Source organism: Cydia pomonella, chromosome 6, assembly GCF_033807575.1.
Source record: "Cydia pomonella isolate Wapato2018A chromosome 6, ilCydPomo1, whole genome shotgun sequence".
Lineage (NCBI taxonomy): Eukaryota > Metazoa > Arthropoda > Insecta > Lepidoptera > Tortricidae > Cydia > Cydia pomonella.
The window spans coordinates 24,016,731-24,043,692 of NC_084708.1; the positions used below are offsets into that span (position 1 = coordinate 24,016,731).

A 26,962-nucleotide genomic window follows, 5' to 3' on the forward strand; every position below is an offset into this window, starting at 1 on the left:
TGAGGGTGTTAATTAAATTAATTTATTTGGATTATCTTGTAGACGAGCCGCCTGATGGGAAGCAGTCATCGCCGCCCATGGACATAAGCAACATCGGAGCCTCGGAGGTGCCACAAATTTAAATTTATTTCTGACGATCACAATATAGATTCTTATAAATTGACATTAATGTACATAATTTGTATTGTAATCATATGTTGTGAAATAAATAATTCTAATCTAATCTAATTATTTGTGGTTTGACCAGTTAGTTACTGTACAGCATTATACCGCTTTGACACCTCAGACTGTATAGTTCACACGCAGTATATTATACAATAATACAACAAAACAGGTTTCTTTAAGAGTTTTAGGATCTCTTTCATTGTTATAAAGCGATTAAATTTTGATTGGATTCTTTAGCGTTTTGAAATGTGATTGTCCAAGAAATTTCTGGTTAACTTGCCTTGTTCAGACAAATACAACAGTGCCGGAATTTTGGGCTTTGACTACAACATATTAAGTTTGTAACAATCTTCGCTAGTCTCAGGTGTTGTCGAGGTGATAAATAAGAGTGGACTGTAGTATAGACGCTGGTTTACTTCCAAAATCACAAAAATACAAAAAGTGGCAAAGTGAATAGTCGTTGGGGAATCGGATAACAACGATAAGTTTTAAAAGCTCTGTAAACTGTCAAAGTTTTGAACACAAAATTGCCATAGTGAAATTTGAATATAGAGATTTGAAATATTGTTGAATTTATACATTTGAATGAATATTTTAATTAACCTTTTGAACGCCACGCCTATCGTACGCGGCGTGTAATCGTGAACCTTGTCGGTATGCATGAAAGTTGATATTGGGCTGTCGCCGAGCGCGTCATATGACGTCTTTGGCGGTCAAAAGGTTAAAAAATATGCAAACTGAATATAAATAACTATGAGATTATTTGATAACATGAAATTAAAATTATACAAAAATTTACAAAGATGATTTTTATGACACTCCGTAATTAGTTGCGTTATAACGAACAAGGATCAAAAATCGGTGCATTTTTGAACGTTTCGTAAGAAGTTTATTAATGATAATATTTCTAGAATATTCTGAGATGGAGCGTAAAGGTTTTGTTCGGATGTCAACTGCAACTATTACTGTTGCGGCGTCGTTGTTGCTGCCACTGCGTCTGTGAATTTCCTTGATTAAATGAATGAACGTGTAGATAATGCGTCGAGGGGTTGTCGTTAATATTCAAGATGGCGAAGACGTCTCGAGAATATTTTCTTGTGTTGCTCACTAATGTTGCTTAAATTATCAATATTACTATTGATAGTTTCTTATGCTGTAAACTATCGTAGAAGTGTGCAACTAATGAAAAACTAATCTTGAAACGCGTTTAGCCATGTTTTAATCAACACCCGGCAATCCATCGTGGCTTTTAGTAAAGTCCAGCTATCTCTTTACTAAAAGCAACTCCCTACGAGCACACTTTAAAAGTTTTTTGGTTAGTAAGTTAAAGTTAAAGTTAGTTAGTTATATGTAGTTATTTATTCTGAGGTTGTGCAATAAAGAGGATTTGTTTTTGTATAGTTAATGTAGCTTCAGATACCATAATTAAAAAAATACAACGAATTTAAGTTTTTCATACAAAACTTGTTTTTGCTCTATTTCGTTAGTTTTATGAACTGGAGCTATATAAACTAATTACATGACTTGATATACCTAATGTAGTCGCATGTCGATATTGTTTTATTCAGAAACACACCTATGGCGAATCTGACCTCCACAGAGTCGGGCCCACTCAGATTCCGGCCCAAAACCAAACTGTCTCAATACGAATCTGCCCCGGCCCGCCCATAGGATATGAGATATCTCCATCTTTCTATTTGGCAGCGATTCAATAAAAGTGTCATAGACAATGTGTTGCCGGCTGGAGACGCTTCTTTTATATTAAAGAATCTGATATATTAAACTGAAAAGATTTTGTAAGACGTGCGGTTGTTTTGGATTATTTGTTTGGCTCAGTTGTAACGAACTTTATGTAAAATGTAATCACATTTGTCGTAGACAATTAACATGTAGGTTAATCGAATACTTCATCTGCATGCAGCTGCAGTAGGTTAAGTACATGACACGCTCAGGATAGTTATCAGTTAGATATCAATTCCCATAGTAAAACATATATGTAAGAAAACCTGCATTAAAAAAATTCATCCAAATGGATTTACCCGCAAGAGTCACGGTGCCACGGACAGACACATAGTGGTCAAACTTAGAACACTCCTATTTTTACGTCGGGTGTTAAAATTGAATCAGATAATGAGATCAGATATTTTCGCTCTAATTGTGCAAGATAATTATAGCATACCTAATCATAATTATTTATTCTTTAATATGTCAAACATGTCAAAATGAGTGTGGCGATATTTTTGCCAAAATCTTTTTTTTCTGATAGTAATCTTTCCATTCGCAAAATTTACCAATGGTTTTTTTTTTCTGTAGCTTATTTCCCCGGTTTGCGCTTTTCCCCAGTAGTAACAATCCCATTCTCATAATTTCTCAATCTCTATGTATCCGAATTTAAAATTTCCCATTCTCTTTTGTTCATAAAAGTACCGTTTCTGATCGCATTGTTTCCCAATATATTTACAAGGTAGAAACAACATTGATCTATTATCATATTTAAAATATTAATTTATTTAAGGGCGGACGTACCTATTGTGTGTCAAGTTAGATGCTTTACGTCTATGGCGAAGGATTGAATTTAAGAGTTAAGTATTAGTTTTGTTTTAAGTTATGAATACACAATTTATTTAAGTTAATAATAGAAGATTTGGGTTTTTTTTAAATATTTACCTATTAATACACATGCTTTTCCCAATTTTTGTATTTACTCAAATATTTGTGTACACTCTGTATGCTGAAATTAAAAAGTAACGAGATTAGAAATAAGACCACCCCCAAGTAACTATTGGAATTGCAACTGTGACAAAAAATATAGATTCCATTATTAGGCACAGTATAGATTACCGGTTAGGTACTTATAGATTTCACCAAATTGATAAAAAACTGCTTTAGGGAAAAAAAAGCATAGAAAAAAAAATATTCGGCAAAAAAAAAAAAAGAAGCTAAGCTATTGTCAACAAAAACTATCTGTAAAATATGCGAATGGAATTATCGCATTCGGTAAAAAAAGATACCAAGAAAATAAACTTCGGCAAGATAAGCGAAAGGATACAAAACCATTGCTAAATTTTGCGAATGGAAAGATTACTATCAGAAAAAAAGATTTTGGCAAAAATATCGCCACACTCGTCAAAATTATTAAACATGAATCCTGACATTTATTTATACACATTACTTAAATGTGACATTATCTATGAAAAGGGACCTTATTGTCAATGGCGCTTATGCCGCACTGTGTAGCGCGGCGTTATTTATAATATGGGAGCATCGTTGATAATGGCATAAGCGCCACCGACAATAAGGTCCCTTTTCATAGATAATGTCACAAATATTATTATCTCTGCTGGTTCGAGCGCCATCTTGATAGTTAGCCTCGTGATTAATTCCTTTGTTTTCTGCTCATTAGTATTGTTTAAAGTGTAATATCGATAGCTTATTATACAGTAAGCTAATGTGACGCGTTTAACCACCATTTTGGAGTCAAGGACCGGCAGTCCACGTGCTACTTGTAAAGTACAGCTATCGCTTTGCAAAAGCTTGTAACACTTTGGGGTATCCACCCAGTGTTATAAACAGCTGAGTAGCATATTATATAGGTACTTTATAGGTTAGAAAATGGTATGTTTGTTTTGGTAAGATTTGGTAGTTGAAATGTCTTCGACACGGATGTCATAGTGGGTCAGTCAAGGACTGAGACCTGTAGTGATATTTTCAACTTTACATATACGCTTTTAGCTATATTGAGTGGACAAAACTTACCGGAGCGGTAGGTCAGTCTGTGCGTTCAGTCCGTTGCATTTTGCGCATCCATGTCGTGTTCCTGCGTTGTGCTAGGACACAGGCACTTTGTTTTCGTTGTGGTATATACATTTCACAATTGAAATACATTTTAAAAATAGAAATACCACGTATTAACAGTATGATTTCGATAAAACCGAGCAGTTGTTTATTTCAGCGGTAGACACTGACGGCTGTCAATGTCATTTGGTTTTTTTTGTCCATGGTTCCGTAACAGACGGTCGGTCACACTTGTTGTACGACAATAAACATATACTTGTGGTTCTTTTATCTTTTTATAATTTCCAATTATTAATAAAGTCCGTATTATTTGCTTCCAAAATGAGTAACTCTTTTTATTGTTGATGTTTCGAATTATTCCGAGAGTCAAACCGGTCAGTCGCGGTATCCATTGAATGAGAAGGTTTTCATTCATCAGTTTGTCTGTGGTTTCTCGGATTGGAATTTTGATAAATCATTGTTCGATCGATCTTCAAGATGTGAAGTATATTAGAAAATCTTTCGGCAATCAATCTTAGGGGTATGTAACCTACTTGAAGGTTTTATTTCCTAAAACTGTGGTAAATTCAAGTTAGTAATCGTTAATGTAATTTTGTTACAGCTCGTCCCAAAATGTGCATAATTTAGCGCCTTAGAGCCTACCTAAAATGGCGGCTGCTAATCTTTTTCCTTCAATTTAACATAACTTGGTGAGTTTCCACACTTTTTAAATATATAAAGAAGGAAAGGCGGAGGTAGTGTGTCCTTTCGCAAATGGGTTAATATAGTGTTTTATGTGGATTTTCCAGCAAAACCTAATGTAACGTCAACCACCTCTTCGTTTTGTCACGCGGTCTGCAGGCGCCGTCGTTGGTATAGGAAATAATGGACCCGGCATAAACCCCGGTAAGTCATTTAATCGCTTCATTGCCGTAATTTAAATCGCGCTGTGCCTCAGTTTAAAATATAATTTTTCTATAAAACTAAACGTGTTAAAACATAATTTTTTAACCTAGAACATTTTCTTTGTTCTTAGGGTTTTTTTCCTGGACCCTGGTTTTTCTGGACCCTGGTTCTCTAAGGCTGTGCCATCGGGTGGCAGCGTTCTTCTTGGCAGTGTCCGTGAAGTTAAGACTTTTATGATATACCTTTAGTTAAATATGGACTCTTTACGCTGAACAGGTAACCTGTAATCCCTGTGAGCAATTGCTTACTGCTAAACATCCCCGGAGGTTGGGGCATAACTTTTACTTTAGACAGTGTTATGTTAGGAAGACAAATTTTGATATTGTTGTCCGTAGACACAGAGATGTCTATGATGTATTTAGTGTAAATTTCAAGAAATAGTGGTGTCACTAAGAAGTATTTAGTATTACTTATTTACTAATAAATAACTCGTGTTGACCGTAGATGGTCATATATATTTAAGGAATAAAGGTGTGTATTAAATAAATTTGGGATTTTCATTTGGATACGTCATGCGCTTGATGAGGATAGTATCCTGGCGTCCTACCTTAAATTTTTGGATACCTATTCTCACTCCATAGTGGCCTGAACCGCGACCCTATCTATGATTGTAGTTAGCCGAAGGTATTTGTGAACTTTTCAGTAGTGAAGTTTGGTGAGTTCTGGATCACTCCATAGAAACACGTTTCCTTCTATGGAAACGGTCTTTAACAATAATAGAATCGGATCTTCTCCATATCCAGAGCTCACCCACACCTATTACAGTGGCATGCCCAACGTGTGGCCTATGGAGTATGACATGTCCAAGTGAAACATTTTTGCATTATTTTAGTATTAAGGTTATTTTATGTAAAAGGGATTGCAAGTTATTGTTTTAAATTGTTGCTTGAGTTGGAGGTTAAACTTATAAATTTAACCAACTTATAAATAAAACTATACTACTCTAAATAATTAGCCTTACATAAGAGAAATTTTCTCACTATTTTAAAATACTTTAAAAGGGTTAAAATCTAATAAAGTTTTAACTTAACTTTAAAATATTGCAATTCAAAACTTGACACTGACTTACTTCTGATATTAAATATCAATCTTAAAAAATGGATTTCCTAAATGCGGGATGTAAATCATACATTTACATAAAGACGAAATGGCACATGAACTGGCGATTCGCAGACTTCCGGTTAATCCTGTATCGCGTCGGTCCAGCTTATGTCATGCGTTAAAACAGACTGCAGATTTAGCCAAAAAGGGTAGTTTGAAGTGCCAGGACTTGTTAATAAGTAACGAAGTTGCCGAATTGGAGCTCTGCCAACGTAAGGTAGAGGAAATAGATTTAGAAGCGAAAGGAGACTTAACGGCGTCGGCGATTGATAGACTATCCTCGCGATGCAAATATCTTTTGTGTCGTGTTTCACGGTTACCTCAGGAGACCGAAGCGGTACTTCTGTTGAAAACATTAATTACTTCTTTATTAGATCGGTTGAATGAGCAAGGCTTTTCTGCGTCGTCTGGGTCAGATGATGATTTTCAATCTCCTTACGAATCTCGTATTGTTAGGGAAATTATTTATAAAACGGGTGTCTGAAAAACCTACTCTCTTTCCCAACTTTAAGATTGAAAATGATAAACTCTTCCGTTACTCTAAGAATAAGTATCGTCTGACAGCTCAATTTGACTGGAAGCTGGTACTTCCTTATGAGCACCGTAATGAAGTCCTAAATAAGTGTCATGATGATCCTACAGCAGGTCATTTTGGCGTGGGTAAAACTCATTCCAAAGTAGCCGACATATATTATTGGCCTACTTTATTTCAGGACGTGAAGGAATACGTCGACTCTTGTGAAATTTGTAAAACTTATAAACCTGTTAACTTAGCTCGTCCTGGTTTGATGGGTAATCCACGACGCATATCGTCGCCAGGCGAAGCAATATCTTGTGATATTCTTGGTCCCTTTCCTCCATCTTATCTGAGAAATCAGTATCTCTTCGTATGTGCTGATTATTTCAGTAAGTATGTGACTTTGTTTCCACTACGCAACATAACTGCTAAAGCTATTGTTAAGTGTATGGAAAAAGGGATATTTCTTATACATGGGGTTCCTAAATATATATTCTGCGACAATGGTGTTCAATTTACTTCCAAAGACTTTCGAGACTTAATGTCCAAATATGATGTCCCTCATATTTTCTATAACCCTAGGTATCAGCCTCAGACGAATCAAACGGAACGAGTGAACCGTGAACTAGTAAGAACCATTGCCTCATACGTGCGTTCTGATCACCGTAACTGGGATAAGAACGTATCGGAAATACAATGTGCATTGAATACAGCTCGTCACGAAGTAACTAAAAATACACCGTATTTCTTAACACATGGTCGTCAAATGATTCTAGATGGTTCCCTTTATAATAGCGAAGGTCCCATAGATCAAAACGAACTCGAATTAGATACCAGTGGTGCTTTTTCTGAAAGACTTAAAGAGCTCAAAACTGTATTTCAAAAAGTGCGTAACTCGTTGATTGCCTCCCATGAACGTAACGCTAGGTATTATAACATGAGGAAGCGTCACGTAGAACTGGAAGAAGGACAAATCGTTTATAAAAGATGTTTCCCATTGTCAAATGCAGCAAAACATTTTTCTGCTAAATTAGCGCCCCGTTATGACAAATGTGTCATTCATAAAAAATTGAGTCCTCTTGTATACTCTTTAAAATCCTTAGAAGGAAAACTTCTAGGTAACTTCCATATAAAAGACATTGTACGTCCTGGTGAAGCCGAGCCGTCTTCTTAGCGGTACTCGTCTTAACACCAATTGGATACTTACACTTGTAAATATCCTATGTGATACTAAATATTGAACGTACCTACTAAACTGAATGCAGCCTGGCACAAGCTGGTTTTCATCAGACTGGGTATTTGTTCCATGTTTTTGTTTTTATTGGTACCGGGTGCACACGGACCAACATTAATCTTTCATGTGTCCTTATAAAGACATAAAACTTTAAATAATCTGAATAAACTGCAGAAACTTACTTTACTTATAAACCCTAAACGGGCCTATTACATGAAATATTATTAATTATTGAAAAAGGGACTACGATCTCGCTAAACTCTATACTGTAACTGAACTTTTGTTTGTAATTTTAGGAATTGTGTAATAGCTAGAGAATGCAGCTTGTTACATATTTCCACTACTGTCGGTGATAGGCAATTTCTTTAATAAAGGGAAGGTTGTTAACGTTGCCGTCTTTGACGTTTACTTTTAGGTTTAGGAAAGCGCGCACTAGGAATAAGAAGGTTCGAACCAAAATTAGTCGTTAGATTTCCTTGGTCGAACTGATCATTCACCAAGTCATAGGTATAACTTTGGTTGTAAGACTTGTTTTTCTTTATAGATTATCTATGGTTTCTTATTTACGTTTCGTAGGTTAAGGTGTTCACGTCCTATTGGGCGTATAGCATTAAAAAAAATTTTTTTTTGAAAAAAAAAATTTTTTTTAACCCAACTAAAGATGAACTGTAACACTTTGGGGTATCCACCCAGTGTTATTTTATAGGTTAGAAAATGGTATGTTTGTTTTGGTAAGATTGGGTAGTTGAAATGTCTTCGACACGGATGTCATAGTGGGTCAGTCAAGAACTGAGACCTGTAGTGATATTTTCAACTTTACATATACGCTTTTAGCTATATTGAGTGGACAAAACTTACCGGAGCGGTAGGTCAGTCTGTGCGTTCACTCCGTTGCATTTTGCGCATCCATGTCGTGTTCCTGCGTTGTGCTAGGACACAGGCACTTTGTTTTCGTTGTGGTATATACATTTCACAATTGAAATACCTTTTAAAACATAGAAATACCACGTATGTATGATTTCGATAAAACCGAGCAGTTGTTTATTTCAGCGGTAGACACTGACGGCTGTCAATGTCATTTGGTTTTTTTTTGTCCATGGTTCCGTAACAGACGGTCGGTCACACTTGTTGTACGGCAATAAACATATACTTGTGGTTCTTTTATCTTTTTATAATTTCCAATTATTAATAAAGTCCGTATTATTAGCTTCCAAAATGTGTAACTCTTTTTATTGTTGATGTTTCGAATTATACCGAGAGTCAAACCGGTCAGTCGCGGTATCCATTGAATGGGAAGTTTTTCATTCATCAGCTTGTCTGTGGTTTCTCGGATTGGAATTTTGATAAATCATTGTTCGATCGATCTTCAGGATGTGAAGGATCTTAGAAAATCTTTGGGCAATCAATCTTAGGGGTATGTAACCTACTTGAAGGTTTTATTTCCTAAAACTGTGGTAAATTCAAGTTAGTAATCGTTAATGTAATTTTGTTACAGCTCGTCCCAAAAAGTGCATAATTTAGCGTCTTAGAGCCTACCTAAAATGGCGGCTGCTAATCTTTTCCCTTCAATTTAACATAACTTGGTGAGTCTCCACACTTTTTAAATATATAAAGAAGGAAAGGCGGAGGTAGTGTGTCCTTTCGCAAATGGGTTAATATAGTGTTTTATGTGGATTTTCCAGCAAAACCTAATGTAACGTCAACCACCTCTTCGTCTTGCCACGCGGTCTGCAGGCGCCGTCGTTGGTATAGGAAATAATGGACCCGGCATAAACCCCGGTAAGTCATTTAATCGCTTCATTGCCGTAATTTAAATCGCGCTGTGCCTCAGTTTAAAATATAATTTTTCTATAAAACTAAACGTGTTAAAACATAATTTTTTTAACCTAGAACATTTTCTTTGTTCTTAGGGTTTTTTCTGGACCCTGGTTCTCTAAGGCTGTGCCATCCGGTGGCAGCGTTCTTCTTGGCAGTGTCCGTGAAGTTAAGACTTTTATGATATACCTTTAGTTAAATATGGACCCTTTATGCTGAACAGGTAACCTGTAATCCCTGTGAGCAATTGCTTACTGTTAAACATCCCCGGAGGTTGGGGCATAACTTTTACTTTAGACAGTGTTATGTTAGGAAGACAAATGTTGATATTGTTGTCCGTAGATACAGAGATGTCTATGATGTATTTAGTGTAAATTTCAAGAAATAGTGGTGTCACTAAGAAGTATTTAGTATTACTTATTTACTAATAAATAACTCGTGTTGACCGTAGCGGGTCATATATATTTAAGGAATAAAGGTGTGTATTAAATAAATTTGGGATTTTCATTTGGATATGTCATGCGCTTGATGAGGATAGTATCCTGGCGTCCTACCTTAAATTTTTGGATACCTATTCTCACTCCATAGTGGCCTGAACCGCGACCCTATCTATGATTGTAGTTAGCCGAAGGTATTTGTGAACTTTTCAGTAGTGAAGTTTGGTGAGTTCTGGATCACTCCATAGAAACACGTTTCCTTCTATGGAAACGGTCTTTAATAATAATAGAATCAGATCTTCTCCATATCCAGAGCTCACCCACAACTATTACAACATAACAGAGACCTCCGTCCCTAAGCAAAAATATCTTTCATTACGTAACCTTTCATCTGCCGATGTGCAATGAGAGCTATCGCGGTAAATTTCGCCACTAGGGGCGCTGTAGTGTGTAGACGAAGGTCTTCCAAAATATCAAATGCATATAATTTTTGGGGTTTGCTAGTTAGTTTATCGCGAATTTTTACTCCTCATTCATATTGTGATACTTAAATCTTTTTCCATCTTTGAATCATGGTAAACATTACATGTAGTTCAATAAATATTAGTTTAAAAAAAAGTGTCAACTAAAATATATGCAAAATTAAACAGGTTTGAATAAACGTTAAAAAAAATACTTTTGTGTATATTAGAAGGTAAACCTAGCAAAATTTTGTGATCTGTTTTTTTTGGACCGCCATCTACAGTGGCGCCAACCGGTGAGCACAAAAACGCTAGCCCTCATAAAATACAACAGTATCTTTCCATGAAGACGCCATTCTAGACTGTGTATAAACTATTCGCGTAACCACCACATTTAAGTCTAAACAGCGTAAGCGCCATCCTTGGCTCAAGTCTGTGATTGCCATTACCTGGCAGTGGCACATGTGAACATTTTTCTGAAAAGCCCAGAAGGCCTACCAAAAAAATACTTATTTGGAAATTTTCATAAATTATTTAAATTTCGGATGGCGATTCCTATCAACAGTTGTCACTTGGCAAGATGTGGAAATGTCACCAGAAATTTCAAATATCTATAAAAAATGTTGTTTATTCTGTAATAGTTTATCTGTAATATAATTTGACGTGGCAAAGTCGTCACTTTGTCACGTCAAACTCTATTACAGACATAGTGTCAAAGTCTATTAGAGAGTTAGCTTAAAACGGACTCAACAGAAGGGCAATGCGGATAAGTCTGACCGCGGGATAAGTGTACCTGGCCTTCAAATTGGGGCTTGTTTAAACTTTAAATTAGTACCTATATTATTGTGCGTTCATACATTTTCCAATAAATGCAAGTAACATTGTAGCAAATGTATCGTAATAAACGTTAGACCCGTTAATTATATTAAATATGTGTACTAAACGCGAAAGCTTAAAGTGTTATAACACTAATCAATGTGTGAACAGGCCCCAATGTAATGGCCAGCCATTTTTACCCCGCTTTACCTTACATTGACCTGTATTGGATGTTACTTAGGAAATACACTGGCGTTTACGCCTTTCAAACTTAAAGGGGTATATAAATTAAGGTCGCAGCCGAGACGCAGGGCTCTTCCTAGGCGCAAATGATTATTAACTGGTTTAATTTGTCCAATGGAGTCTGTAATGGTGATTGGGTACAAAGGTTTCGCCGACGGGAATACAACCGGTCAAGATGTCGCTCGAGCGAGAGAAACTACCTATACCTACTACATATCTTTAAGAGGAATTCCTAGTTGCGATTTTTCTATATAAATTATTTCAATGACATTCCGCAATATGGCGCGTGATCATATATTACTGGTGAGGCTCTAGTTTAGATCACTATTTAATATGCGACCTAGTGTTCAACATAAATTTAATTAACGTCTAAAGTTTCCTGAAAAGTTATTTAAGTTAATATAATTTTGACTTAAACTTGTAAACAGACAAAATTCAATATTAACAAATAAGTTCCTATCTATTAAATAAACAAAACAAAACTTGGAACATATCCAGTCTAAACACGAATATTCAGTGATTAATTTTACGACTTTAAAACTGGCTGGAAACATTCAAATTGAAAACTGTTTTTCCTTTTATGTTGGCAGCCGTTGAAATTTAAAGGCGATGAATAAAAGCGTTTTCGGCCAGTATTCGTTTTTTGCAGCTTCTGCATGAATATGAGGCCACGGATCTAGAATTTTACGATCAAAAACGGTGGCGGAAAGAGATGCTAAACTAGAGGATTGCTTCTCGTTTTGCTGAAGCAATGCCATTTCACAGAATAGTCAACGCTACAAAAAGCCACATAACAAATGTGTAAGGTGAAAATGAGACAGCCCTCTGGCTTGAAACTTCTCTAGTGCCGTAAGCACTAAGCATCCTGTGTGGACTCTATAGTAATAAATATTATGATTAGCAAATGATCTGTTCATTAAGCTAACACGGGCTATTATATTTAGTAACTTTATTTTTGAGTATAAGAGTGAGACACCTCATTCGGTTCTCGTATGTTTCTTTTATCTTAATTAATGTTTTAATTATATATAATTTTGACTCTTGGAGTCCCTATACATCTCTAAGGATAATTTGATAAACTACTTAGAGACATTTACACGTCTAAATAATTTGTAATTTTTTTATATTATTATTATTATTTTAGTTTTTTTTGTAATTCGACATTAAGAGACCTTTTACATTTACATCTCTAATGAATAATAATATTTTAGTTTGTATTGATATTTTCAATTTATTGTATTTTATCATTGTTTATGTGCCTTTTTGCTTGTATGTTTCCATGTTGACGTATAAAGGGGCCATTATTGTGGCCTATTTGCTGAATAAATGTTGAAGTTGAAGCCAAAAACAGAATTCCAGTACTACCAGGTTATATGTAGATCCGTGTTTCGTCCAGCATTTGCATCTGAATATGATGCACGCGGTTATTTCTGGCAGATATGTGGGTTAACGCAATTTTGCGTTTCGTCGAGTTACGTCAGTGTGGCAGGTGTTCCTCGTCTCTGCTGAGTTAATCCATTTCAGCGTAATAAACATGATAAAGTAACGAATATTGTGTGTGTAGTTGAGTGTTTCATGTCTGAATCTGATTCGAATAATGCAATGCATTATTTGCGTACCTATGTCGATTAAAACGATGCCCTGAAAAGCAGCGGTGATTTTTGTATTCATAATTTGTATGTATGTATATTTGCTTTATTGTACATAAAAAAACACGAGAAACATAGATACATATAAAGATAGTTTATTATTCAAGTAGGCATATTACAATGCGCTTATGAACGTGAAATAAAGCTCTAACACATAACACCAGCTCTAACCTTACACCTCTGACCCGAGAAGATTCAAATCCCCCCTCAATTGGAGGACGGTATCCTAATATGGACCGGCAAGAAACTCGGCGGGACACATCTTTTCAAAACATTACATCTTATAATGAACATGCATTAAATAAGAAAAAATACTTATATATTACTATAGTAAAATCATGCAATTACATACAGAACACACACACAACGCTAACGCACACACACAATTTACTGTATTTCATTTATGTATTTTTCTATTTTTAGTGCTACTTGTAAAACTTTGTTCACGGAGCACTTATGGGATCACTTCGGTCTTGCAAGTCGGTTTTTCTACTGTCCTTGCGTAAAATAGAGTTGATATTTTATTTTTGAGAGGGAAATTTACCACGTGATTGTCCATAGAAAAAGAGAAAAGGTTTTTCGACTTCTCAATATATTCCATTCTCCGTGATTTTTTTGACACAATGAAAAACTAGGTTTCTAACTATTGCAATACAAAAAAAATTGAAGCGAGACCTATAAACCTAGAATATATCATCGACATCAAAATCAAAGTGATTTGTTAAGATTTAGTTAGTGGAAACCGTTTTCTTCCGAAATGGAATTTCATAGAAAAAGTACCGTTACTCGTATTTTGTTAGAATCGCAAACCTATTCTTTCCTCTTAAGAGGTAAACCGATAAGTGCTCCGTGAACAAAGTTTTATACGTAGCACCAAAAATACATATAAATGTAATACAATAAATTATATTTGTGCGTTAGTTCTGTGTTTCGCTTTAAATTATTATTTTTTGTACTGTAAATTAAAAAAAAAGGAAAACCTATAAACCTAGTTTTTCATTGTGTTAATAACATACAAAAAAATATGGAAAATGGAAAATATTTAGAAGTAGAAAAACGTTTTCCCATTTGTATATGGACGACCACGTCCTCTTAAAGGATTTTTAGGTGACAGGTTGTTTGTATAAGTATATGCTGGGTACATGAATAAATGCACTAATTATGAATCTCCTAAACCGATCAAAAGTGATGTCGATGTTGGCGGCCGATCGAAAATCCGCTAGATATCCGCCGAATCGATAAATATACGGCGACGAATACGCCGACATCAATAAATATACGCGATGAATACGTTCTAGCTCCCTAGATGGCGCTGTGACTATTTTTGACCGCGGTTGGCAATTAGTCCCGCTTTGTCGCTTGCCATAAGGATGCCTTGATAGTAGCGATTGATAATAAACATTCGATATGTTGTTTGACGTTAGTCTTCCATGTTTTTTTCGTTCGCTGCTTGACATCTAAGGCGGAGCCGGCATTCGTTGGTGGTTTTAGACGGTAGTCCTCTACTGGTTAGTCCGTCATCGCCCCTGGTTTCCCCCGGCCTGGGTGGTATGCGTAAACGCATTTCCCCAACGTTAAAAAAAAAGGTTATTTGTATAAAGAGATATAAGCAAACCTCATACTTATGGCAAGCGACAAAGTGGGACGTTTTGCCGGCCGCGGTCACATGTAGTCAATTTGTTTACATTTCTTTTATTTGTGTTTTTTAAGTATTCACACTCCTATATAAATTATAAACTGAAATCGATGTCATAATATATCACTCATATACTAAGGAAAAAAAAGACATAATACTAACATTTGATATTTGCCAGTCGCTTTCGTAAAAACTAGTGCCTACGCGGATTCTTGGCATTAGTTGCCAAGCGGACCCCAGGCTCCCATGAGCCGTGGCAAAATGCCGGATAACGCAAGGAAGATGACTAAAGAAAAAAAAGTAAGGTGAAGAGGCCGGAATCGTCGGTTCGATTCTGGCCTCAGCTGCCCTAGGACTTGGTCACTTTTACTTAAGTCTATTTCAGTGTCAATTTAAAGATAGATATATTTATTATTTGTATCAACAGTGTTTGTCCTCGCCCGTTTCACAGGCAACCGTGTACACCCACGCACGTCCACACTGCATTAGCTGCATTGCACTTGTGATACGATATGACGTGTGCTTTTATCGCATATCGACGTGACTGCGATGTGTGATAGCAGTAAGCTTTCAACTGACAATAGATGTGGTTATGTAATAGCCGTGTATTAAAGGGACCTAATCTATATAACATCTTGTATTTTGATTATGACAAAAACGAAAGAGTCAGGGAATGAGGGAATTTTTGTGCCAACCAGTTGACGCCACTGAAGATGTGGGTCCAGAAAAACAGATCTCAAAATTATGCTATTATTCTAATAGACACAAAGGTATTTGAACGTCAATTTTTTTTCAAACTGATTAATTTTGCATGTATTTTATTTGGCACATTTTTAAAAGCATTAACATTTATTGAACAAAGTATATCTAATGTTTACCATGGTTAATCAAAATGGAAAAAGAATTACCACAATAATGAAGAAGGAGTGAAAATTCGCGATAAAAAAGCTTGCAACCCCCAAAAAGTCTATGCATGTGACAGTTTGAAAGACCTCCGTCTACACTAGCGCCCCTAGCGTCGAAATTAAACGCGTTAGCCCTCATTGGACATAATTTGGGAAAGGTTTTCTTTTCTTAAGATTAACGAATATTCTCAATTTGTTAGGTATCAAAATAATGTCTTTGTCATAAAACAGCACAATTACGTAATATGTAAATTTTAAAACACTTTTTGTTTCCGATAAAATAGTATATTATTGCAGAGGCCGGGAAATGGCAATCCGTGGATGAGTTTCGATTTACGCGAACGCTACGCGTCGTCCGACAAAGAAGACGGATCCACGAATTGCTGTTCCTGCCGAGGCCTATATAGTGCTTTTCTCCAAACATGCGAGAAAATCAGGTAAAATAATCATAATTTAAACATGAACCTTCACTCAAATCGAACCTTCACATCAAAAACGTCAAAATCAATTTCCTCTTTAATTATTTTTTAAAAGTTAAAGGCACGACTTTTCTGTCATTCAGTACCATTCAATATTCGCTGATTCAGTATAATTGTGCAATATAAGCTATATTTGCACGCATGAGATCCTTAAAAAAATATAAAATTATATACTTAGTCTTTGATTTTATTAAGCAGTATTCACACGATCATACACGTCGGTCTTACACGACCTATCCTATAGCTTGAAATGATGCTGACCGGGTCGTGTAGACGCGGCCCGCAGCTATATTAATTGGCTGTATGCGTTTTTCTTAGTAGATACATGTTTTTAAAAAGTAAAAAACAATACAGTAATAACTTTCCCGTCCGCTAAACCACGACAATAATGGTTTGAATTTTTTTATTTGAGTTTGACTATAACGAAGAACTTCCCGTACTATTTTTGCTACAATAAGGCACGAATAATATTTATGGCTAATATTTAAGTAGGACTGCAAAAGTTAAGTGTCAATATCATCCCAATTTCATAAGCAAATGCCAGAAAATTGGATTTCGGTACACGGTTCCCTGACGGGTAGGAAAGGTGCTTTTTTATTACTTTCCTGTAACATAAAACCTGCCCAGATGAACGTATTTTTGAGTATTTCTCTTCTTCTTCCTCAGCGAGTATTCGCCCACTGTTGGGCCTCTTCAGAACTTCTTACAAGCATCTGAATTCCTGCTTCTCTCCGAGAGTGGGCCTGAAATCTTTTTGATGTCATCCTCCCATCTAGTGTTTTTAAACGAGGCTCCCTCGCTAGGACGATTGAGTGCTGCAATTCTCCTTAAGCCAACTTTTAAAATCAATAGGTTATTTATTTACTTACTGTAGAAGAAGAACGGCTCGATTCGAAGAATAAGTTCTGGTTTAGATAAGTTCTCATTTAGATATCGTTTGTATGTCGTATATTTGAGAGAAGCAGCTCGATTCGGGCAACCAATGTCACTTTGACGTTAGAAATATCATAGATAGATCTTATTGGGATCACAGCGGAATCGAAATAAACGTCAATTTTGGCATGTCGTTTAGTTATTGATGTTTTAAAAATCTTTCCAAAATCTTAAACGTGTCTTAATCATTCTTCGAATCGGGCCGGAAATCTAAGAAAGAAAAGTGGCGCTGACAACCTATATGGCACCATTATATGGTAATTGATGATTAAAATGTAATTATATTAATAAGTAAATCAATAATAAATGCTGTTGAGAATTTTGAAATTTAAATCTGTTTCTTCACTAGTCACTATCACTACACTTTATAAATCAAGTCCTCCGACGCGTCTGTCTGTTTGTATTGTATGTTCGCGATAAACTCAAAAACTACTGAACGGATTTTCATGCAGTTTTCACCTATCAATAGAGTGATTCTTGAGGAAAGTTTAGGTGTATAATTTGTTAAGGTTTTGTGTATCCCGTGCGAAGCCGGGGCGGATCGCAAGTTGTCTATAAAATTATCGAAAATGTCTTGGACATAATCAAATATCATTTATTTTCAGGTATCGAAGACCCATAAACCTTACAAACTAATATACGTACCTACTATGAAAACTTATAAGCTAAATACAATGTTGCATTATATCAAAAAATATACTACAATATAAGGGCCTGCTTCACAATGTTTAAGTAAAGTCCTGAGCAATAAAATACTTGCCACTTATCTGACGATTTGACGAATAAAGTCATCGTTTTTCAATCTATAAATAAGCTTAACTGGTAGATAAATACCTTTACAACTTAAGATTGTTTTATCTCTAAGTTAATTTTATTTGTTTCATCAAATTTACCATCGTAATTGTAATAACTTAACCATTGTTTGTTGCATTTCAAAGTTCACCTTTAAACGGATACATGATTCATTAGCCTAGTAATTAAAACTAACAATGGAATTATGGAAACCACAATATTAATAAAAGCGAAATATAACGATATTTGTGGCGTAGGTATTGCTTAATGACTCAAAATATGAGTTAGTGGTGTGTGTCATATTAAAAACCTTTTTATGAAATATATAACTATATAACATACGTAATATTCTTCGGTTACCACAATTATTATTCATAGAGAACAATTTAAAAGTATTTTAGCACACTGTAATGTATTTTGGTATATGTATGTCATATTATATCACATTCTAAACATATAAAAATAATATATTAAAGCTCCTGTCAGCAAGCGAATGCAAAATGACATGAGCGTAGGTTTTAATCTCGCTCGCACTAATATGCGAGTGCCAATAAATTTAACTTCATACCACAATTATTATAGAAGTAACCCCGCCCCAAATGGAATTACCTCACCCCGCGGCGGCATATTGATTGCAGATTTACAGAACCTCAATTCAATTTGCAACGCGGTGACGAAAAATTAAAAAATGTCGATGTATTGTGCCGTGTGCTTTGCCCTCCTTCCGAAACTTCACCTGCCTCGCACAGATTAACTGTGGAATGAACTGAGGCCCATTTCACGAACGGTATTAGTCTAATATTACTAGTATGTTATCATAGTAACTCATACGAATTGATAGTTCGTGACATAATAATATTAGTCTAGTATCGTTCGCGAAATGGGCCCCTGCTCTCCGCGGTATTTCTGGACCGATAAAACCATCAAATCTTCAAGAAAAATGCGTATTAACCTTTAAACGCTGGCAACGCACTTGCAACCCCTAGGTGTCCATGGGCAACGGTAATTGCTAACCATCAGCCGGTTCATCTCCTCGTTTGCCTCCTATAAAAAGAAATAACTTTAATCTTTTATGATAACCTTAGCAAGCAAGTATAAGAATAAGAAAGGTTTTATTTTCCACTGCGTAGGTATACATATAGATGATCTGTACAAAAAATGGTATCAACAGTTGCCCTTTGCGAACATACAATAGAATTCTTAAAACTATTTATAAACTAAATATACACTTAATTCACTCAAATATTTACATTTTGTTGCCACATGCGTTGTCAAAAAATATTTAAGATACCCCCCTCACACCAGCTGAATCAGTCATTTCTGTAACCTATACTTATACAGATTACCTTGCAACATTTTTTTATTTGTTAGAGTTCATTAAGAGGATACAGGAGCTGATTTTAAATATTTTAGGTGAATATATCCGTCTTGCTAACGGAAGCGGCTCTTAAAACGAATGCGATAAGGACAACGCCAGATTAGGCGAAAAATCCTGCATAAAAATCTCAAAAAACGATGTTTCGTACTCAACTGTTTCCTTCTCCAAAACTTAACCAAATGTAACGAAATTTTGAGATATATCTGTGTCAGACTATTTTGCTTTTTTAGGCTAGATGTCAGTTTTGAATACCAATTACCATGCTTCTCTTTGCGGCCTAGTAAATTAGGCCGTTTTTGCGAATATTAGAAGTGCATTCGCGCCTTAGGAAACAAAAATATCAAAAAAAGCAGAACAGTCCGACACAGATATTAATAATAATAATCTGTGTAGAAAAAATAATTGCTCTAGCTTCAAAAACCACGGAGGAAACAGTCGAGTACGTTTGTATGGAGAAATTACAACTCCTGTTTCGTCTCTTAGTATTATCACAGCATATAGGTTATCTGTGCCTTTAATTTATCTAACTGCATTTAGATTGCATGATTTGCAATGTCAGATGTTCATCCGACATTAAATTAACCGACAAGATCGTCTGACTGTTATCTTGATTGAAACATCTTTTAACCGGCTTTTAACATCATATGTCTAATTTGCTTGGATTAAAATGTAAACCCTACGTGGTTCTAATAAATTTGGTTTTGCAATGACGGTGTGCAATGAGGTATGGGATTATAAGGAACAAGGATATTTGGCGACACGGCTTATCGTATTAAAAAAAGTAAAGTGCGTAGGTAACTCTTAGCGGCTCCAGGAAATAGAGTTATTCAAAATACTTTTCGAGATCGAAATAAGATTTGCGAGCTAAAAGGAAAGATTAAATTATATGATAGTCAACCAGAAATAAGTTAAACTTATATAAGTAAAGTTTATTACTGTTTAGTTACGCACAGAACTGATATATATATACATTATAAACAATTAAAAATAACGGTCGATAATATGTATTATGTACAAGGTGGACGATATAATTGTATGCGACTGTATTGGTACGAGTGGTTTAGGGAGTGCAATCTTGCAGCATAATCATTGATCTCGGTATTTGCAAGATTCAAGAGGTCCAATCTCACAAGATCTCGATATTTTGCGAGATCTCACAAATCTACGATTTATTTTTAGAACCATATAGAAAAGGGTGCGCATTAGCTTAGTTGGTTGCTTCGATTGTTTCCTATGTTTCGCCAGATCTTCTCTAACCATTTTACCGCGGCTTTTGCGAACTAAGCTCTTCTGACGACCTCAAGGTCAGAGTCGCCGTAATCAGCGATCCGAGGTAAATGAAGTCCTGTACGCCTGTACGGTATCTGATAATTCTGATAATTTTCAAGTTTAGTTTAACGGGCCTGTCTTTTGCACAAACGTCAGCTTGGTCTTGTATCTATTAATAAGGAGACCGTATGCCGCGCTCATTTTTCTTACCCTTTGCAGAAACACAGAAAGGACACTAAAGAGCACATGCAGGGAGAACCTTATGAAAATACAGAGAACAGCATGCATGGCTATTACCGGGGCGTTTAGAACAACGCCAACAGCGGCGATGGAGGTACTGCTAGACCTCCCGCCGCTACATCTGGTGATACAATCTGAGGCGCGGAAATCGCTACACAGGCTGGCTCTAACAGGCCTATGGAGCGATAGCAAGCCAAAGACTAAACACACAAACATGGAATGTGACAATTTCATGGAAAGGATAACGAATATGGGCTGCGATAAGATGCAACCCAAGTTTGTGTTCCGTAAGAATTTTGAAGTTAAAGTTCCAACAAGGGCTGAATGGACCGAAGATCTTCAAGCACCAAATTCGGATGAAAGCGACATCATATGGTACACAGACGGGTCCAAGACAGTATCTGGTACGGGGGCAGGCATTTATGCAAATGACTTTAGTTGTAGCATAAGCATGGGTAATTACGCTACTGTCTTCCAAGCCGAGACGTACGCTATAATTGCCTGTGTGCATGAGAATATAGTTAGGCAAACCCAAGGGAAGAATATCTATATACTCAGTGACAGTCAGGCTGCACTCAAGGCGCTCAGGGCGCCCAGAGTGGACTCTAGACTGGTGTACAATGGTGTCCAAGCTCTGAACAAGCTTGGAAGTCAAAATAGAGTGCAACTGGTATAGATTCCAGGGCACGAGGGATTCATAGGCAATGAAAATGCAGATGAACTTGCCAGAGCCGGATCCGCAAGTAACCACATAGGTCCGGAACCATTCGTGGGGCTCTCACAGGGAACCATTATAACGGCTATTAAAGACCACACTAGGACGAGACACCAAAAAGAATGGGACAGTCTGACGGGTCTAAAGCACTCAAAGCTCTTCATACAAGAAGTAGACTCCGGTTGGAGCAAAAAGCTATGGAAACTTAGCAGGAGACAACTCCAAATTATAACAGGGGTGTTTACGGGCCATTATGGGGTCAAAGGGGTTTTGGCCAGGATGGGACACTCTGACAACACCGATTGTCGAATGTGTGGTGAAGAGGAAGAGACAGTAACACACCTAATGTGTGAATGTCACGCCCTCGCCAGACAAAGAATGAAGGACTTTGGAACAGGCTATCTGGAACCAAAGGAATTCAAAAGGCTACCCATAAGCTCCATCATCCGACACATGGAAATGGTCAAAAAGGCTCTTGAGTAGCTAATGGGTCTTTCCTTAGGGGGCAACTACACAAAAGATCCCTATGGGTCGAAGTGTATCCGCAAGGGCCCCCGGTAATTAGAAGATAAGAAGATAAGAAGAACACAGGAAGTTGCAAAGCGCAGATTATTGATGAGCAAATTCCAATCCCCGAGACCCTTCTCATGATATGTCCGCTTACGAGATTGAACAGCTGTAGCGACACCTGTCTGACTCCACTATTCGTTTCTTTAATTCTTTCCCTCGAAGTGCCGTATAGATACAGGTTTTATGTAGGGAAAATTAAGTCCTTGAAATCATTTAATGTATAGCTGCGTAATCTTGCAAATCTTGCGAGTTCGCGCACGATTTAAAGTGCACGATTAATCATGCACAAAAGGTGCGAGATCTCGGAATACCGAGATTGCACGCCCTAGAGTGGTTGTTTCGGTATAGATATCGGAATTTAGAGATATCTTTTAAAGAATGGTCGGGACAAAGTTTAGGAATAAAATTAGAATACCCCAGCCAGAGACAGAAATATAACTTACGATTCATCCGATCTTATAAATCATTTAGAAAGCAAAGTTGTATTTTTCTATGTACTTTATTTATGATCATAAATTTGACATATAAATAGACATAGACATAGAATTTATTTATTTAACACCACATTGAAACATGTTTACAGGCAATACTACAAAACATTACAAGCCTTAAAATGAAACTTAATTAGGCACAAATTTATGTTTACATGTAGATAACTAAACTTTTAAAATTATCATGCTAAAAAGGAGCGCACCTCAGCATGTGTTGCAGCAGGCTTACCTACTACAACGCTGGTTTTCAGGCCGACCCTTCGTACAATACGAATTTACTTGCTGCTTGTCGGAAACTGTATGGCTAAGACTGTTTTAGTTTGTGTAGAAAATAATATAGGTATGCAAATATATGTTTATGTTTAAGGATATATTTATAAGATTATACTGTATGATACTATGACATATGTGATAGTAGGTTTAATGTTTAGGCTAAATAAATATGTTGGGTAATAAAGTAAATATTGAGGAAATAAATAACATGAATGTAATAATTTTACTATAAGTAAGTACCGAGATTAACAAAGTTGAACGGCGCATAAGAACGATTTCGACCACTACAGATACGACGGCTTTACTCTAGTACCAGGAGGTAGCATGCTTTGAAATTCTAGAAGTTGTTGTTTGAGTTTTAATTTAAAAGTACTAATTGTATTTAAGTTTTTGATAGGTGGCGGTAAGTTAAACATTTCTTAAACATCAGATATACCTACTACAACTATCGATGTTAGGGAAGAGTGTTTTTAAACAGACATAAAACAGAAGCATCTTTCAAACACTCAATACAATTTTACGACTTCGATTGAATATAAAATTTCTCGCCTGTTAACAGGTGAATTTCAAATATGAATCTTATTTACTACGTAATACAGTCTTACGTTTTAATTAAGAAAAACAAAAGGTGAAATTATTAAATGGAATTTGGCGCATGTTGGCCAGATGTGGGGCTTCAAATGTTATTTGGAGTGTTTGACATCGTGAAGTATGGGTTTGTTTTTGACTGGGTCGGGTTTCCTTCAGGCTATCGTCCGGAGAAAAACTGCCAAGCGAGATAATAATATAGAATAACAAAAATATCAAATATATCTACTATTATCGTATTTAAGAGCTTAAAAAACAAGATATGTCTAAATACACCGTTTTAATTCCTTTAATTTCAAGGGTGCATTCCTGAGCTTAAATTAAGTATCTTTGTCAAAGAAACCGGTATTCTAATTTACTCCATTTTGGAGATAATCAATGATTTATTTTTAATCGAGAACTTTGATAAGGCCCCAAAGTTAAGACGAAGAACAGAAATCGGCTTTACCTATAAGTAATTGTTACGCTTAGCGTTAAGAGGCTGTCAATACTTAAAGCGCGCACACTGTCTATTTGTATCGGAGTAAATGAGATAGCACTGTTGCATGTTACTGGGCCTGGGCAAGGGAATAATAAGAAAAATATTTAAATAAAAAAAAGTGGATTATTAGTGTAATATTTTACTCAACCACGGTTTAGATATAAATGTTTTGAAATTGTGATTTTAATTGCAGACCCATAAGTCAAAACAATAAAGACATAAAACCGTTTAATTGTGATTTTAAGACCAATCTTTGCAATTATTTTCTATCGAGCCGATTTCGTTCAATCGTGTATCGAGTACAACCACTGTCTTTGAAATATAATTAATATGAACATATATTTTTCTTACTCGACTAAAACAAATAGTCTTTCTTAAAAAACTGTTTAAGTAACATCAATTTCAAGGACATTGGGTGTTGACAGCCTCTTAATAGTCAAAACGTTTGTATTTATAACTTACAAAGTGTAAACAATTGTTGGTGAACCAATAAAAATAAAATAAATAAATTTACATACAAATGTAGTCCTCATCTTCCTCTTTGGATATTAAAGTTATCATAATATTTTGTTGTATATCAACCACGAATACGTTTCTACTCGTGCCCTACGTTTGATTTTTCTCGAATTATAAAAGTTAAAGCATTTTTTTATGAAATTTGTTTTTCTCTAATTTTTTACAATAATAAAAAAATCGAAACAAGCCAAACCTAGGGGCGTAGCTACGGCTAATATACTTACATCAAATTATGTAAAAATATTTCCCATACTGTCAATATCTAGAAAGATGAATGGGGATTACGTTTGTATGGAAAAACAGCCGTCCTCTTTCCTCTTAAGAGGCTGTCAATACCTAAAGCGCGCACACTATCTATTTGTATCGGAGTAAATGAGATAGCACTGTCGCATGTTACTGGGCCTGGGCAAGGGAATAATAAGAAAAATATTTAAATAAAAAAAAGTGGATTATTAGTGTAATATTTTACTCAACAGCGGTTTAGATATAAATGTTTTGAAATTGTGATTTTAATTGCAGACCCATAAGTCAAAACAATAAAGACATAAAACCGTTTAATTGTAATTTAAGGACCAATCTTTGCAATTCTTTTCTATCGAGCCGATTTCGTTCAATCATGTATCGAGTACAACCACGGTCTTTGAAATATAATTAATATGAACATATATTTTTCTTACTTGACTAAAACAAATAGTCTTTCTTAAAAAACGGTTTAAGTAACATCAATTTCAAGAACATTGGGTGTTGACAGCCTCTTAACGGAGTTTATAAAGACGCCATGTAAGTAAGTAAGTAAGTAAATATTCTTTATTGCACCAACAATTATACATTTTACATACATGTAAAACTACAAATGAATTTTAAAGGAAAATAGAACCAGGTAACAACAGGCGGTCTTATCGCTAAAAAGCGATCTCTTCCAGACAACCTTTAGGTAGCAGGAAATTTCGAACTCATACAAAAGTCAACAGGTAGTGCAAGGAGCTAAATATGGAGACTATTAAACACAGTATATGTGTAGTTGTATTTAGTACAGTTGGACTGTACAGATACTTTTGAACGCAAACTGTCGAAATTTATCTCTTGATGGCAAGTTATCCGGTGGCAGATATACTTTTTTCATACGCTACTATTGTTATTGACTGTATATACGTACTGTAATTTTTAGTCGCCATGTTTAGATATATTCCGAATGTAAATAGCATCCGGCGAGTAGAATTCGGCTGGCACCAGATCAACTGATAAATATACAACGTGTGCTCGTCTTTGTTTTTTACCGGCTTGGAGCAACGAACTTTCATAGGGAGAAATAAGAATTTTCTTTTTTAAAAACTCCTGTAGTGATTGGATGAACAAGTACAAGAACTTGGTACTACAGTTTACGTGAATGTTTCATGTACAGTCAAGTGCAAAAATATTTATCGAAAGAATCGTCTCATAAATATGGTACTACTTTTTTTTATACTACGTCGGTGGCAAACAAGCATATGGCCCGCCTGATGGTAAGCAGTCTCCGTAGCCTATGTACACCTGCAACTCCAGGGGAGTTACATGCGCGTTGCCGACCCTAAACCCGCCCCCCTCGTTGTGCTCTGGCAACCTTACTCACCGGCAGGAACACAACACTATGAGTAGGGTCTAGTGTTATTTGGCTGCTGTTTTCTGTAAGGTGGAGGTACTTCCCCAGTTGGGCTCTGCTCTAGATCTGGAATGACATCCACTGGCTGTGCCCTACCACACAAAGCGAGATGACATTCACAATGCCCATACCTCTCTTTTGGACGTAGTTCAAGGACGTACCCGGGTACTACGCTCTTATTACACTGGAATAAGATGACCCATATTTTTACACTGTATATGTTGTGTTATAATTATAAGTATTTAATTTAATGTTAATGTTTTGTTTATTCAATTTACAATTGGTTCGGTTCAAATGTTCCAAATGGATTCGGCGTCGGAGTTTTTCGTACACAGTTTTATCAATAAATAAATGTAGGTATCTACTACGTAGGTATAGGTATCTTAAAAGTTTTTCACCTACTCAAGACCAAAGCGAAAATATTTATTTCATAATCGGGAATAAAAACATACAATCTGTCCTTCGATAACTTAAGAGCAATTCCTAGCTGAGCAACTTTTCATATTTCTAATTTTTGAAGCTATGTTTTTGTCGCCCTGCGGTGAGCGGGAGTGCGTGCGTGCGATAAGGACGACTGCAGCTCGGACTAAAATTCCTACGCAAAAAACTCAAAATTCGAGGTTTTGCTCTCAATTGTTTCCTCCTCCAAAATGCAACCAATCATTATGAAATTTTGGAAACTGCAAGAGGAAGAAATAATCTATGCCGTTATGTTTTGATTTTTTGGATATTTGAGTTTCTTCAAAATAAAATAATTCAAAAAAGCAAGACATAGCGGCACAAATATTGATGATATTGATCTTATTTGAAAAACTCATTGCTCTAGGTCATAGTTAAAACTCCAGGGAGGAAACAGTTGAGAGCGTTTGTATGGAAACA

At 35.9% G+C, this 26,962-nt stretch overlaps 2 protein-coding genes and 1 long non-coding RNA gene across 5 annotated transcripts in view; 2 read left to right on the plus strand and 1 right to left on the minus strand.

Moving 5' to 3' along the window:
* Positions 1-26,962, minus strand: part of LOC133519349 (proteasome inhibitor PI31 subunit) — a 495,710-nt gene that overhangs the window by 261,820 nt on the left and 206,928 nt on the right. The gene's annotated exons all lie outside the window — the stretch shown is intronic.
* The window catches only part of LOC133519337 (protein eiger-like), a 142,412-nt gene that overhangs the window by 72,490 nt on the left and 42,960 nt on the right, over positions 1-26,962 (plus strand). The gene's annotated exons all lie outside the window — the stretch shown is intronic.
* LOC133519334 (uncharacterized) lies at positions 8,489-10,066 on the plus strand. Its single transcript, XR_009799619.1, has 2 exons — positions 8,489-9,340; positions 9,440-10,066. It is a non-coding gene; the product is annotated as an uncharacterized LOC133519334 (long non-coding RNA).